Here is a 16,922-nt window from a genome sequence, read left to right as displayed (position 1 = left end):
AGTCCCTTTTCGCACAAAATCAAAGCAGAGGTGCTGTGCGTCTCCGTGTCTTTGGCGCGGCGGCTCTACGCAGCTCCAAGCTCCCAGGGCCGTGTGTGCGCTGAGATTGGCTCTGTCATCTCTCAGCGGCGGAGGCTGTTACACAGTACTGTGGGTTCCCGAGCCGGAATGATGATGGTTTTAGGGATTTTGCATGGCAGAAAAGTGCCTCTCTCCACTCTCATGAGAGTCGTGCCTGCCATTGGGCAGGGAGAGACACTGCTATCCGCCCACTTTGCCACAACGGGACAATAGGGTGACACTGATCCGATCCCCGTTGGACGTGCAGGAGGTTTCATTCATCATCACCCCCCACCCCACCCCACCCACCGTCCGTCCACCCTCCCTTCCTCCCTCCCTCCCTCCACCACCACCACCCCACCATCCAGCCAAAAATAAACAAACATAGACGCTGGCTGTTTGAGCCTCACACCATCATCACAGCTCCATGTGCAAAAAAAAAAAGAGGAAGAATGAAAAAGAAAAAAATCAGCACATTTCTTTGGCAGGATGAGACAGAATCAGCAACCTGGTGTCATATTAACACACAACAGTCTTCATAATATAACAGAAATAATTATGTGAGAGTGAGTATGGAATTAATATCTCTTATCTCCTCCTTTTAATATTGTTACAATAGTATTATGTCCTCTGGTAGCACGTGCTGCTATTAAATTCCCTTAGAGACATAAAATATATGTTGATGTTCTCAAATATTAGATCTTCTTACACCCTGAAGCATCCTGCTGTCTGCTGCGCTCTGACCACCCTGCATCACTCAAATACTTAATTTCGTGACACTGCTGTAAAGTTGTTCAATAATTCCTTTAAATTGCAGGCTTGTTGAAAAAAAAACTATGTGAAGGTAAAGGTATAAAAATAGCACCATTGTTTCCCATAGCCTGGATCTGTGCAGGGAAATAAAATACTTGGGGAGATTTTGTCGCAGAGCTGAGTGAGTGGAGGGCTTTTATCGCATCAGCATCGTGACTCTCACTCAACACCTGCAGGCTCCAGCCATTGTAAATGAAGAGGGTACCATGAAAGATTTAGCCAGGGTGGAGGTGGGGGAGGGAGGGAGGGAGGGAGGGAAAAGGATGGAAGGAATGAGCTAAATGCTCCGGCTTAGTAAACACGGAGATAGGTGACTTTCCCCTACACCCACATATTGGAGCTACTGTCATGTGATATGAACATCTGCGGAACTCCAAGTCTGTTAACACGCTTCACTCCACTTGAGGTTCTCGCAGGGAGGGCTGACACCTCTGTTTGATGCAGGAAAATGGAATGGAATCAGTACAAGAGCCTGATTGTTGTGTGGACTTGATCTTTTTCTTTCTTTCTTTCCTTTCTCTTTAGCAAGGGAAATTGGTAGTATCACCTGTAGCTAGTTCAGTTAATAATTTAATTATTTCATGCGCAACTGGTTACAGATATCCTCTAAAGCAAACGCGCAAGGCGCTTCAAAAACTACTAGTGATTAATAATCAATAATTGGCAGAAAAGATGTGAGTTGCACTGATTTGATGAATTGACCCTCCACTGCATCATCATTTGCCAGCTATGCACTGTTGCATACTGACCTGTAGCCTACACAAGGCCCCTGAGGCTTATAGTATAAGTTCAAGTATAATACATAGACTAGTTTTAACGTGAATTTTACCTTCAGAAGAAGACATTTTTCAATTTCACCTTCGCAAGAATAAATGTTTAGATTTTACTATTCAGTATAAGTTCTCATAACTAAACAACTAAACATGCATATTCTCAAATATAAAAGGGCAAAAACCTGATGAGACAGTGAGAAATTATAATGTTTTCTAATGTGAGGCTCCTAATCGGACCAGATTTGAGAGTTGCTGCTGTAGAAGGAGGGAATAGAAAGTCCTTCTGTGTTTATACATCAAGGTGAAGTATTGCAAAACAGGTAAAAACTCCGTCTGGGCAATGGAATGTGGAAATACAACTCAGTCTGCCGCTATTAATGAAGGTATGCAGGGGTGAGCTGGATCTGGAGCAGAGACAGCGGCTCAAATTATCTTGTGCGACAAAGGAGCATGAGTCTCCTGAGGTGAACTTAATATCCCTCTGACAGCGAATACGAATCGATCATATTGTCTGTGGGCATGAGACTTGATCCGCAGCTTTTTTACGCACAACACGTTTAAGGTGCAGGCGTTTAAAGCGCAGTGATTAAAATAGTTTCTTCTCTTTTTTCTAAATACACCTGCTGAGAAACTGTTCTTTCACATGCTTCTTAAATCTGAGGTCAGAGGGCACTCGATGCCTCCCTGTAAAAGACTTTATTTGTCAGAGTGTCGCAACGTCTTTGATACTCAGGTTTGCGCATGTGAGCTGCAAAGTACGCATGAGTCACAGGTCATAAAAAAAACTCACCCAAGTCTGAGGTATATGATGCCAAAACACAGGAACACGTAGAGACTCCGCTTTCGGAGGGGTTTGTGCATGATCGTTCCCACTTTGTCCCGAGGCCATGCACTGTAACATGAAGTGGTCGCACCGTTCCCGTTCACATTTGCAGCTTCCCTAACCTTTCCAAATGCACGTACACCGCCTGTTTTCCGCGACATCAACCTGAAGCGCCTCAGAAAGCTTCGACCGTGTGAAATCCATGGTCCCGCGGGCACAGGTGAGATGCTGATGTCGACCTGAAAGGTGGCGAGCAGCTCCAAAATGAAACTTGAGAGAGGGTCGGACCTGAAAGGTGAATGGGTTCTTGGAGGAAGTGCCTCCTATTCGTCCTTACTTTCACGGTAGAGTCTAATTAACAATTCCCATTTCCTGCAGGTAGTAAAAAAAAAAAAAAAAAAAAACTAGTTGCTCTTACTGCAGTGCCCTCCCATCCCTGTGCACTCCGCTTTGTATAAAAACCTCTGCTCATCGAAGACACCTTGAGCTCAGTCCATGTAACTGACTTACACCAGCCAGGTATTCTAATACAGGTAACAAAAGGGATTACACGCCTCCTCCTCCTCCTCCTCCAGCATGGATATGCAGGGAATGGGACGGGCTTCCAGGCTGCGCTCAACACGTGTAGTTGTTGTACAGAAAACTAAAAGGAACCAAGTGAAATGGCCTTTTATAGGCCTGTATCCGAGGCTCGGCTGGTGCTTGTCGCTTGCAACATTGGGTATTGCCCCACCAGCGTGTGTGCTCCCCGGATGGGCCCAGCCACAACAGTAAGCCCCATAAAGTCAAACAGACGAGGAGCGGCTTTTCCATGTGTGTGAATAAAAATGACTTTTGCATGACTAATAATGACCAATAATAAGGAACTGGCGTCATGATAACGACGTGTCAGGGAGGCTTTGTCAGTCACTTTGATTAACAGTGCGACGTAAGAGCAAAACAATACAAACAAAGCATCAATATTCCCATTACTGCAGCCTGAGTGTGGGTGATCTGGATTTTAAGCAGATGTTCAGACTACACAGTCAAATCCTTTGGGGGCTGTTGACTAAGATGACTCCCTCTGGTGGCAACTAGACACTGGTGAACTGCTGAGCACACAGACCAAGCCTCCTCACTATAATGGAACTCCCTCAGGACAGTTCATTCAATAAAAAGACTGTAGATATGAATCTGACATTTAAGTTTTAAAAATGAAAATGTTATAACAAATATGAATTAAACTAATAGCTTCAAACATTTTCAACCTGTTACTTTGAATTAAAATCACCCTCCTAATATTCTACAGTTAAACTAAATGCCATCTGCAACTTATTTCTACTTCTGTTTGAATTCTGAAACCCACTTCTTTAATTATGTATGGGGGAAGCATGTGTGAGAAAAATGTGAAATTCTTCAAGGAAGTTTAAACTTTAATTTTTTACTCAACAAATCAAAAGAGCATACATGAGAATGGTGACAATTAGTAACTGGGCTTTTTAAAATCAAAATTACTATGGGTACCAGCTCACAAAAGACCATCTACCTATCACGTTTTTTTCTTTACTTACTTTGAAATTCCACTAAAGTTGACGCATTTGTGAGGAGGACGATTGATATTGTGCAAAGAAGTCAAGTACTGTGATGTTATTTTCACAAGGCAACTCTGGTCATTTTAGCTTTACCGCTGTTTTAATGAGACAACTTAGACGTCACCCAAAAAATGTATTTTCCTGAAGCGAACACTGCTCAACCTGGTTTGTTAGAAATACTCTCCTCTCTTAATGTTATAGACTTTGTGCAGTCACTTTAAAGCACACATGAACCATGAGTTCTGTATATTTTCCAACAAACTGCATGAAAAATGGGTAACGTGTTGTAATAATGATGGCATAAACTAAAATTACAGACATGAGCTATCTGAGCACAGCGGCTGCCAGGCTGTTGTTGACCACGAGAAACAGACAAAACCACAGAGACCTTTGTTTCAAGACATCCCTGCATTGTGGTTTCAAGGCCTTTTCCTTCAAAACATGCCCATCAAAATTCCAGATGGATTTTAGAAATAATGAAAGTCAACACGCGGACCCAGGATGACATAAAAAAGACATGTATTTGATGTCTACCCTGTAAAAGATGGTCTTGTTTGTCTTCAAATGTACATAGCTCATCGCCGAGGCCTGGGTGGGGATGGTCCTGTTTAGTTTAATTAAAATGTTCAAAGCGCTGAAGCTTTTTTTATTAAAGAACAGGGACAGAGTGCGTCAGCGTTATTTGTCACCCGCCATTGTCGTTACAGACATGTCACACACATCCACGCTCGCCCGTTGCACGCTCGCACACATTCCTGTGCACGCCAGCACACATGATCTGTCCCTCAGTGTCCACACATACAGTAAGTATGCGTGGAGACTCACAAATCAAGCCGTAGACACGCACGCGGCGCGGACACACACAGAGGCTCTCACACACACTGCACTTGGGTGGTATGTGGAGGATCTTGTGACACACTGTTTATTTAACTTCAAAAAGCTGAGGCAGGGATGAGAGCATTTGGGTTAGCAAGGACATATCAATCTGAGTAAGTCATACGCCACATCACTGCCTGTGCTTTATGCTGCATTACAGGCCATTGTATTTGAAATATTTCCTCTTCCAGTCTCCTGGAAGCCAGTCCTGTCCTCCTTGCTCCGTACTTGCCCTCTTCTTAGCTTGCTCCATTACTTTAACAACTGTCAGCCAATTTTTTTTTTCAAGATTGCACCATTGTGTATCTGTTCCTTTTCATCTGCATGCTCTATTCCCGAACTGTGGAGGGGAAAATGCTGGGAAGACAGGGGGGAAAAAAAGATGGGGATCATATTTTGGCTAGCACGGGATGATATGTCGCACTGTCTTTTTGAATATTATTAAGTACTCTTGACCGACAACTAAATAAGAAAACCCACCGGTTGCCCATGTGTTTGCATGGGAGCTGGTTCAGCTGGAAACAGTGAGAGGGCTGAAATGCAGAGCGTGCCAAACCATGGAGTGGCGTCTGGGGCTGGGTCCACCGCATCTACACTGGGCCCCAGGCAAGAGGGGGGAAAAGGCTGTGATGGACTTGCAAACGTCCCCCCTCCATCTCCATCAGCCATCTCCTGCTAGCTCTTTGCTTCCCTCCGACCTTAACACTTCCCTGAGTTAACTGAAGTTAGATTTACTCTGAGAACATGAAGCAGTAAAAAAAGGGAGCCGCCGCAGGGGAAGAGGATTCACCATGCCGCGCTGAGAGAAAGTGACCTTTTGGTCCTGGATGTCAGATGTCTCCTCGTACATCTAACCGGCAGGTCAAAGGTTAAACCAACCCTTCCAATCCTCCCTTCCTGACCAATGGGTTTGACCTTTTCCTCTCTCTCATTCTGGTCACAGCTGTGGACAAGGAAACACAGTGTGCTCTGATTAATTCCTCACCATGCTCTCAGATGTATCAGGTCCTTCAGTGCCTCATTTATGTGGATGTGCATGTGCGCACGCATGCAAGCAGATCTGCCGGGCTGGGCCTGCGTGTATCCCAGCTCTGCTTCCTACTGGCTGATTAGCCGGGGCTGAAATGCTGTGCAGTGCCCTCTCGATGGAAAGCAGGTTTTTTCTGAGGGTTGGCCCCTCTTGCTAGTGTCCGATACCAGTCTGGGAGCTTGTGTAAAGTTTGAACTGCAGCTCAAAGGGAGAGCAGTGTCTTTTCTCATGTTAAAACCTTCAAACGCTAATTTGCAATGTTGCTATTTTAAATAGGGTTCACTTCTTAGCAAGGCCACTAGCCAAACTGTCATGGGTGTTTTCCTGATCAGGCCGGGGCTCCGAGACAGAACAGGGAGGCAGGATCAGTTTACCCAAATCTGACAGTCTGGGACACCACGCCAGAGCTGTAGCCTCTGTTCAAGAGCACATTCAGTAAAATGAATGAAATGGCTTAGAGGGAAGGAAAGAGTCCAGTTTCAAGTTGGAGAGGCCTGAAAATGACTGAGATTAGGATTTGTTGCTACTGTGCCATGTGTCTAGACCTGGTTTATGGGTATTTGTGTGTGTGACCGTAGCTGGGTACGTATGTTTTCACAAACGTACTATAATAAACACTTAATAATTACTCTATATGATAGTTCAGCAAGAATAAATTCAGCTTGAGGAGACTGCAGTGCTACCATCAGCATATTGACAACTGATAGTTTGTTTTTATGGTTTTATGTCGCCACATGTGATTGACAGGCTGGGAGTCAGGCGTGCACTGAAAAGCTCAGTCTTAAATCTGTATACTTTAGTTCATACCAGCTCATTAATTATCAGTTATTAGTTATTGATTTTGTGGTTTTAAAAACAGTTTCAACCTTCCCACAAGAAGTTGATGTGTGAGCAGAACTGAGCTGAAATTATATTATGTTAGAGATCACAGCATTATGGCTAACCCTAACACTATGGCTGGACACACATCCAGACTCTGATCTAATATGTACTGTAGAACACAAGCAAATGCACCATAATGTATACAGCCATGTAGTGCATGTTGGGGTTTTTTCCCCTAAAACCACTGGACTGGCCTGAATAAATGATTTCTATGCAGACGCCTGAATTGAAATCAGATGGACAGGACATTGTGACACAGTTTGCGAATGGGCCTTGAAGCTGGAATGAAAACGGGTCGGCCATTAAGGGGCGTATGTGTTTTAGGGACATGGAGTTAATGGTGCGTTGCAGGAGGGGCATGTTGCTGCAAGATTTTTAATTCTCATGGACGCTGTCCAGTTTGACTTAATAAAAGATGAGAAACAATAAGCTGATGACAGGGATCATCGAATGCAGAGAAAATGACTTCCATCAGTAAAAAATAAAAAAAACAACAACAAAAAAGACCAGCGTTCCAAAAAAATAATACGTTAACCACATTCGTCTCCTTGGTCAGGGAATGAAACCCAAAGCATTTACATTCACAATAAAATCTGACAGACATATGGCTTGTGTCTGTAGCAAAGGCCCCAGACCTTGTGTGCAGTGGAGCAAATACAAGCAATACTCTCCGTTGCCCTCTAATAAGCCTGAGGATATGAGAAAAGGTCTGAGAACAGACAGAGTCCACATCACTTTGGCACTTTGGCACTTTGGACGAGGGTTTCATCTGAAATATTAATATCATGATACGTTCCCCACGTCCAGAAGCAACAATTCAACTGCATAATTGCTGTTTTATTTTCAAAAAAGCAGCTGGAGTAAAAAGAAAAAAGGCATTAATAAAGCATAAATTACATAAAACAGTGAGTTTGAGGTTCCTCTATGACATGTAGGGTGTTCTCAGTATCTTCAGCGGGGCCTCTACCACTTGCATCTTGTACTGTTGATTCCAGCGCACACTGGTCTTATTGGCACAGAGATATTAGTGAATGCTATGAACATGTTTTGCCTCAATAGCCAGGTTTATGGATGAGATGACTTTGCAAAACTGAATTAGGTATTAACTTTCCTCCCCTTTTGGGTAAACTTTGCAGGTACATCAAATGCATGCTTTGGTGTTGGAGTTTACATACCTGTGAAAGCTAAACAGAGAACATTGACTTAAGGTGTGGCCCCATATTTGTATCTGACCGCAGCTATCACGGGCACAAGTGCATGGGCACATGCACACGCACACACACACACATGCTAACTTCACACTTGAACAGCTGGGAGTGTTTGCAGTGCGAGCAGGTCGTTGGTTCTCTACTCCGTCTCACACAATGATCCGTGCACTGTCTGTGTTTGCACTGCGCCCAGCTCAAACAGCCTGTATTTCCGTCCCCTTGCCACTCAAGCACACTATGAGGCTCGCTTTTGTGAAGACGCACACAAAAAAACAGGAAGGCTTGGCCTCGGGTCGCATTCGGAAAACAAGGGCCAAGTTCATTGAGAAATCAAGGAGAATTTCAGAAATGCACCTGATACATTGCGCTCCATGGCAATTGATAATGTTCCAGCATTCCAATCAGGGTCACCAAGATATTAGTCATGCGCTATTGCGTTTCCTTCACAATGGCAGTCACGAAGGCAAACCTGTCAGGAGGAAGCTGGTACACTGAGTTCAAAAAGCCAGATTTTCGCCACAATGCTCAACGATAAGGGTTAAAGGGATAGTTCACTCAAAATTGAAATGTCATTATCTATCATATTATCATTATTTCATTATCATGTTGACTAAGGGTTGGGAGAAGTTTCAGAGTCCTCCGTCCCTTCTCTGAGTTACAGGGGGGCTCGGCGCAGCACTGCACTGTCATATGACGGTAGCCAACGGGGCTCACTTTTCTTCGTCCAAAAAGACATACCAAAAAACATCCAAATACCTCCATAGTGCTCGTCTGTAATGTCCCTCTTGTATTGAAGCCCCAACATGAGAAATTGTTCCGAAAAAAATTTAATAAGTCTATATTTCAAGCTTGTTTGTAGCGGAAGCTCCCAGTGTTGCTCTGCCGGAATCTTGCGCGATTTGCGGAGCCGTGAACTGGGTGTCAATGCAAATCGCGCAAGATTTGCACAGACACAGGCAAAGCAGTGAACTGAGACACTGGCAGCTTCCGCTACAAACAAGCTTAAAACATAGACTTATTTCATTTTTTTCGGAACAATTTCTCATGTTGGGGCTTCAATACAAGAGGGACATTACAGACGAGCACTATGGAGGTGTATTTTTGGACGAAGAAAAGTGAGCCCTGTTCGCTACCGTCATATGGACATGCAGTGCTGCGCCGAGCTGCCCTGTAACTCAGAGAAGGCATGGAGGACTCTGAAACTTCTCTCAACCCTTAGTCGACATGAGGGTGAGTAGATAATGAGTGAAATTTGAATTTTGAGTGAACTATCCCTTTAATAAAAATATAGATAAGAAATTAACTTCAGATTGTTTGTTTTTTTTATATAAAAGAGCAATTACCTTAAATGATGTCATACATTACAGTTAGAATATAAATACTGGAATCAGATCAGCTTGTTTTTAATTTTGCTCAAAATTTCATTATTTCTGCTGTGAAAGAGTTTACTTTTCTTTTTTTTAGGTGTTTGGCCATTCTCAATCCGCTCTGCCTCTGCATATGCCATTCCCCTCAATCCATCCATGCTGTTTATCTTCAGCATTGCGTTTGGCAGATTGAGGTTTCTATACCAATGGCCTGATATGTCTGGATATAGGAATGCGGTTTTCCTGTTTTGGCACTGTCAGAGTGTCTTTTCATATACCATCCTGACATCAAACACTGGATATGTAATATGTAAAGGCCATCTGTGGCGTTCAACTCCTGCTCGCTGATGGCTTGGCAGCTGTATAGTGAGGCCTAATAATACCGGCCTGATAGACTGCGGTATGAAGAAATGGCACAAAAGTATTTCCTCGCAGTGCTGCCTTTTTCAGGAAGGCTGATGTGAAGTGATATTCAAGCTAGATTTGCTGTTGATATAAGGGAGCAATTAGCTCGACCAATCATCCTTCAAATCGCATCTTGGCTCATGCCAAGACTTTGTGTTATGCAATGGTTATATTTCTCCCTCCGGGGCTTAAGGCACATTAAACAGCTGGTACATTTTGTTATTGTGTTGTAATGTTGACCGATTACACAATACAATTTAAGGATCTCTTAACACTTTTAATTTATCAATGGATTGGACGGAATAAAAATGACCAAATCAAGAGCATGAATCAGCAACTACATTATTACATTTATCAAGAGAGACAAAAGAGTTTGATAAATAATGTATTTGATTTGGCATTTCTAGTACAAGAGGTGGAGCAGCGTGGCATGTGGCCCAGAGGAGTGAGAGCCTTTTCCTCAGGAGCAGTGACGGTGGTGAGGAGTAGAGCCTGAGGACGGGGATGTCTTCATGAGACTTCTGAGCACATGGTTTGATTCAGGCATCTGCGGGTGAGATGGTGAAGGGGTTGAGGCGGGTCACAGATTTTCTGACAGTCGGATGACAAGCAGAGAGACAGTTTGACGGCTTACACGTGATTGGCGAGAGGCGAGCGTGACAGGATGTGATTGGATGAGGACAAGAGCGAGATGATGGAGGTAAAGGGATAGCGGCCAGACAAGATCTTTTGATGGTCTTTGTGATCGTACGGTAGCACGGACCTCCTGTCATGTGGTAACAGATGACGTGCGAGAGAGATCGTAATCCCTGGAATCACATGCACCTGTCCATCCGCTGAGAAAGATGCAGTTGAAAGCTCTGGGAAAAGCTAAGTAAGTGTGTGTGTGTGTGTGTGTGTGTGTGTGTGTGTGTGTGTGTGTGTGTGTGTGTGTGTGTGTGTGTGTGTGTGTGTGTGTGTGTGTGTGTGTGTGTGTGTGTGTGTGTGTGTGTGTGTGTGAGCCACATGGTATGCACATGTTGCACACAGTAAATGAAGACAGAAACAAGATGCTTTTTCTACGAGGGCCCGTTTTTATCGCGGTGAGGGCCTTTTTTCCTCATCTCTCAGAGCCTTGGATCTTAGCCAGCTTCGACTTTGTTTAAAAAGTCTTCTTCTGTTTTTATGATCTTTCAGACTGAGATATCCTCCAGTTCCAGGGCTGAGTGGTAAAACACCAGATCTCAGCAAGGCGTATAAAGATTAGAGCTCTGTAGATAAAACCCCAAATTTATACAGTTTTGTTTTTTGCTTCCAAAGTTATTAGCCCACTTATTTTTATCGCTTCCAGCAAACACCACTTTTATCTTTATCTTACATATTTCATTTGTGAATATCTTATCCGGTGTATACTTGTAAAACAAACAGCCTGTTAATTTATTTGTCCCAGCTGAGAAAGACCAGAGAATATGTCACGCGATCAGAATATGAAACGAGATGAATCCCTATGTCTGTGAGGTGGACGTCGTCTTCCCTCAGGTGGGTTCACAGTGTCCCGGGCTTCTCTGGCAGCCTCGCCACCGGGCCTGGCATCGGGCTGCTTGTCAAACACAGGTCCTCTTTGTTGTGTCAGCCGCACACTGAACCTCTCAGGGGCCTCGCATACACAAAGGAATGTTTGGATGGATCCGTTACACAGCCACACACACTGCTTGTTTGCCTGTTTGACTCCACAACAGTAATCTGACATCTAAATTGGGTCAGGGAGGTTCCCGTAGTTCTTCTAGAGGCCGGACAGTGGATAAGGACGCCGCCAGAAAAAGAAGAAGAAGCGGAAGAAGAAGAAGAATAAATGCCAGACATGCGAGACAGTTAAATTATTCTGGGTCAGGAGGGTCACAGTGAGAATCACTTAAACTGTCGAGAACAATAAACGCGCAAGACGTCGTCCGGGTAACATCGGTGACAGTTTACCGACTATCAGTTTGCAAACCAACACATGTGTTACAAAGGGCAACCAGACCACAGAGACTATCATCAGCTTTTTTTTCTTTCTTTTTTTTCCAAAATTTGAAATGAATTCCGTATGAATATATTATCTGAAGCCATCTTTCTATTAGGACTGTTTATTTCAACTTCATCTCTTTCCAGCTGTTCCACGACATGAATACCACACAATTTGCAAGCGTAGTCAACACACACACACACACACATACGCTCCTACAGTATTTCAACTCTAGCCACACACTCTTCTGCCTGTGCGTTTGTGTCTGTTAAAGGCCACTTTGTTGTGTCTGAGCAGTGAAGCATCCCAGTGAGCAAGGACTTCCTGTGAGAAGTGACTGCTATTTCAACTCGGGAGCGCTGGGCTGCCTGCGGTTTGTCTGTCTGACGGTCTGGGTGTCTGCCCTTAAGCAGGAAGAAGACATTTCCGCTGAGACAGAAGATTGACAAGCAGCGTTGCCAAAAGCCCGAGCTCCCTACCAGCAGACTCCACTCGCTCGCTAGAACTGCAAACAGAGGGCATTCTGGGTTGTTTGACAGCAGAGGTCAAAGGGCGCCTCAGGGTTCCATTGGACTTGGACAGTGGCCGCTCCAGGGAGTGTGTGTGTGTGTGTATGTGGGGGGGGGGGGGGGGGGGGTTCCTCTTTTCTTCTTCTTCTTCCTCTTCCTGTGTCCTCCTCATGTCCTCTTCGGTTCCTCCTTGTGTCTGGTGTCAGGGTTTTTGGTGAAGACGACAACAGCGGCTGGCGGACACACAGGAGGGGAGCCGTGCTCCACACTGAGCCATTACCTCAGTCGCCACCAGCAGGACAATGATCTTTTCAGTCATAGCGTAAAAACCCGTTATAAACTAAAGCTGCAGAGACATGAAAGGCTTCCCATTTGGTTTTATTTTTGCTGCGGTGCCACACTTTTTTTACTACATGCATTCCCTCGGAGAATTAAAAGAACATCTCCTTTGTTTGGACAGTCTTAGAAGAATTAGGCCGGGTGCAAGAGTAAAAGTCATCATCGGCTTCTGATGGGAGGCCGCTGTGAGTGTGGAATACCAGTGTAATGGTTGTATAAAACCCGTTTATATGGTCGTGACCCCTAGATTCCCAGATGACACTGTTGTTTCTAATTAGTTAATGAAGAAATATGAGTGCTTCAGATCTGGTGCAGTTTTTAGAGTTTCAGAGGCCCACGTTGTCAGAGCCACGTTTTCTCATCTTCGAATTCAGTCCTAACATAACCAGAAATGACTGTAAGAAAACAGAGACCAAAATGTTCTTCCGTTCCCCACACGCTTTTCTTCAGAGTATTTATTTTATTCTTCATAGACATTATTTGTTTTTGGTCAAATCAGCCACCTCCATATCTCCTGGAGCCAATATTACACCCGGGAGTGGTTGGTCTATGAGTGGATTAGGACTTTTCCATTGACCAGCGGTTTGCAGAGGTTATAATCTTGCACCCCAAAGACAGATTTCCCGTTAAGCCCAGGAAAGCTGTCTGACACCACTTACTGGAATCTGGAGGAATTTGTAGCGAAGGCTTTGCTGGCAGAGGAGCAGACGAACAGAAAGTGCACCAAAAAGTGGCAGATAGTAAAAGTGGACAATGCAATTCCACTTTTTTTGACCAAAGGTAAACAAGGGCAATACATTTGTCTTTCCTTTATCTTTATTTAGCTTGAACAGAATAATGGCTCCCGGACGTGCACAGTGCTGGCGCCGCATGCTGTCGGACAGATAAATCATTCATAACCAAGCGATTAAATATATTGAGGGATATATTGGTGGTTAATGGGCGGTTGGATCCTGGCACTCCTGTCTGAAATTCAGACTTGACCGCTGTCATCAGGAACCCATTCGAATGATGATGTCTTTGGGAATCACAGTCCATCTGTGTGTGGTATAATAAATTAGAGCAATATGTCAAAGAACCAGGTCAGTACAGTCTAATCTATAAGTGATGTGCCTGAAACATTTTCTCAAAACTTTGCTATTGGTGATGAGATCTGTGCACGACTCCCTCCAACAGGGTCCTGTGTACTGTAGGTGTACTTTTCTGCTCTCACAAAAAAAAAAAGGTTGCAAAATGAAATTTTCCTGAATATTACTGAACACTATCAGGAAAAAAAAAGAAGCACCCTAAATTTGTATTTTCCACAGCTTGATGATGTTCATGAACACAACGAGCTGCCATTGAAAGACACTGGAATAAAGTTGGAGAGGTGACAGCTGAGTCCTTCCAGTAGATGGAGACAGAGTATGCCACACAAAATCCATCTCAATGAACTTGTATCATTTTGAACTCAATTTCTATTCTCCCTCGGTTTACTATGAATTGAAAACATGCACAGGAAATTAATGAATTCAGACGTTTGATTCATTTTTTGATTGATTTTTAGGTTATTGTTTACCTTTTAGACAACTCATAATCTGAAAGACACGGGGAAAACATACTAAAAAGCGCGGTCTGATTATGGGCTTGCAGTCTCTTTGTATAAAACCTCCCAGTGATCTTGATCAAACTGAAGCGGCCCTTGCCTCTGATCTATGCGTACACCCAGCAGAGGGAGTTGTTGGACAAGCATTGAGGCAGCAGTGGGAAGGAGGTCCTTACTTCAGGCAGCCCCGGTAGTGTGGAGCCAATGGATCCGGCCTGCATGTAGCTGAGGTCTGACTGCGCCCCCCCACCGCCCCCAGTCCCTCCGCCATCTTAATTGCTGTCATCTTTGCAGAAGTGCACGGCTCCAAACTAAAGCGCCGCGATAACGGACTGTCCCAACACAGTGGACATTTAGAAGGAAAACGACCAGTATACTCTCTTAATCACTTCTCTTATTGTGCAGGAGGAGGTTTTAATTCATTCCTTGCTGGTATCTTTGTCTGTCTGCTGCATTTCTCTGCTCAGTTTAACTTGGCAGAGCTCAGAGTGAAAAGTCTCTTTCTCTCTTTTCTCCCCCACTTTATTAATCACCATGAAGTGAAGTTGAGACAGATCGACCAGCTGGCTGAGGGAGGCCTGGTCCCCGCTTGCACGCCACTGCACACATGAATATCATTAATAACTTCATTAGCACTTCCTGACTATAGACAACACAGTGGACCGTATGTACGTGTGTGTAAGAGTGTACATGTGTGTGTGTGTAGAAAGCCGTGTGCAATCAAGAGTCAATTGCACACGGCTTTCTGGATTCGGGGGAACACATCTCCTCCAATTCCAGCTCGCCGTGTGATTGAAACAGTGTTTGGCTCAGACAGCCTGGGCTCCCAGTCCCACAAGGCGTATCGCTGTACAGTAACAGTACCCCTATTAAGATTCAGAAAGAGTTTGATCAAAGATAGACGTTGTGCTCACTTCTCCAAGTCAAAATGCATTATAGCACCCGGCTGCGTTTTAGCATATAGCACAAAGCACTTAAACATCAAACATATGTAAATACTCTGTTTAATTGTACAATCTCGGGCCGATCTCAACCGGAATGAGTGGTCAAAGCTGTCTCCTCTCATAGTGTGTGGATTGACATAAGAAATCTGGAATATATAGGTAAAGAAAATGAATAATAATCACAAACGCGCTCCCCAATCTGATTATTCCCTTGTGAGGAAATGTCATTCAAGTCCATGATTGCGCGAAGGAAACTTTTTAAACCTTGCAGAGCAGCATGGTTTTTGTCAGCAACCTTGGACCCTGCCTGATGGTCACCACACACCTCCTTAACAACATTACTTTTTTTTTGTTTTTCTTTTGGCCTTTACTCAAGAGCCCCTCAACCCTTTGAGAAATTTTGACCATCATTAATGAATAAATCTGGTGCTTCTATCTTCAATTCAATACTTTCCTGACATGGAGCGAAGAATGGAACCTTCCAACTACCACCTCCTCTGTGCTGCAGACATCCACTGTTATCCAAGAACAATTAAAAGCACATCAGTGCGCCGCAATGAAAGACGCGTTCCTTAATTATGATAAACATGGGCACTGCAGTTTATTTTGAGTCTATCCCACACAAACCATCGGTCTGCTGTCGGTGCTCACAACTGTTCTGAATATGCAGATGAAAATAGTCTTTGATAAATACTTTCCTACTGTCAGACCAACATCTGGTAAAAACTACAGTACCCAGCTATCATTGGAAACCATGTTTTGTTGATATTCATGGTCCTTTTTTTTCCTTTTTTTTTTTAAAGCTAAGATCGTCAGACTCAGCAGGGAAAAATGAGGTTGTGGATCAGACAAAATAAGGAAGTCAAAAAGAATTGTAAATTGGATGAATGTATTTTTGGTTTTATTGACACTTACAAATGCATGGTGTATGGCCAGCATATCCTTCTTTAAAATAAGATAATAGAAAATATGTATCACTATTTTGGGGCTCATCTTTAAATTGTTTAATAGGACAATGGGGCAAAATGCATTTAAAACCAGTTTGCCTATTATTGTAAAATCAACCATTCAGTGCACTGTTAAAGATTATAACATACGTACTTTTAATCTCTGCTTGTTTGCATCCCTTGTTTTTCCTGCTCCACAGAATTCAGTAGTATCTACTTGAATTTTTCCTGTTCTCAGTGTGCAGACAATGGACATAAAAACACACTCAGAGTTGTGATAGACCAGAATGATCTTTAAATATAGTAAACAAGTTGGAATATAATTGCTTTCATTACATTTTATTTGATACTCTCCTGTTTACTTAAGATTTCTCTGTTTGTTTTTCCTGCATGTGTCAGCAGGCATCCTGAAGCAAATGGCCTGAAAATATACTACTAGGGATTAGATTATCTTTCCTCCAAATGAGAAAAAAAAAGGTTTTGGGAGAGAGATAAAAATCAAGGTCCGCTGACCCAGTAAATTATACTAACTGATTGGGCACCAAATTTCCTATAAGTACACAATCAGTCTTTGCTGGATCCAGACCAATTTGCACCTTTTAGCGGAGCAGACCCCAGAGCCAGAAGCCGCTGGACTCGACTGCTTGCTGCACGTGTAAACTCCTCTGCTCGAACTCCCTTGTAATCACACGGGTCAGATGGAAGTTCACTGAGTAATATTCACATATGCGCCAATTTACACCGATCTCTTTCCTTTGCTTCATGTTTAATTATCGCACAGGGTTAGAATCAACTCTTCGGTTGTG

This window comes from Trachurus trachurus, assembly GCF_905171665.1.
Source record: "Trachurus trachurus genome assembly, chromosome: 6".
In the NCBI taxonomy this organism is placed as follows: Eukaryota; Metazoa; Chordata; class Actinopteri; order Carangiformes; family Carangidae; genus Trachurus; species Trachurus trachurus.
This window is presented reverse-complemented; position numbering follows the sequence as displayed.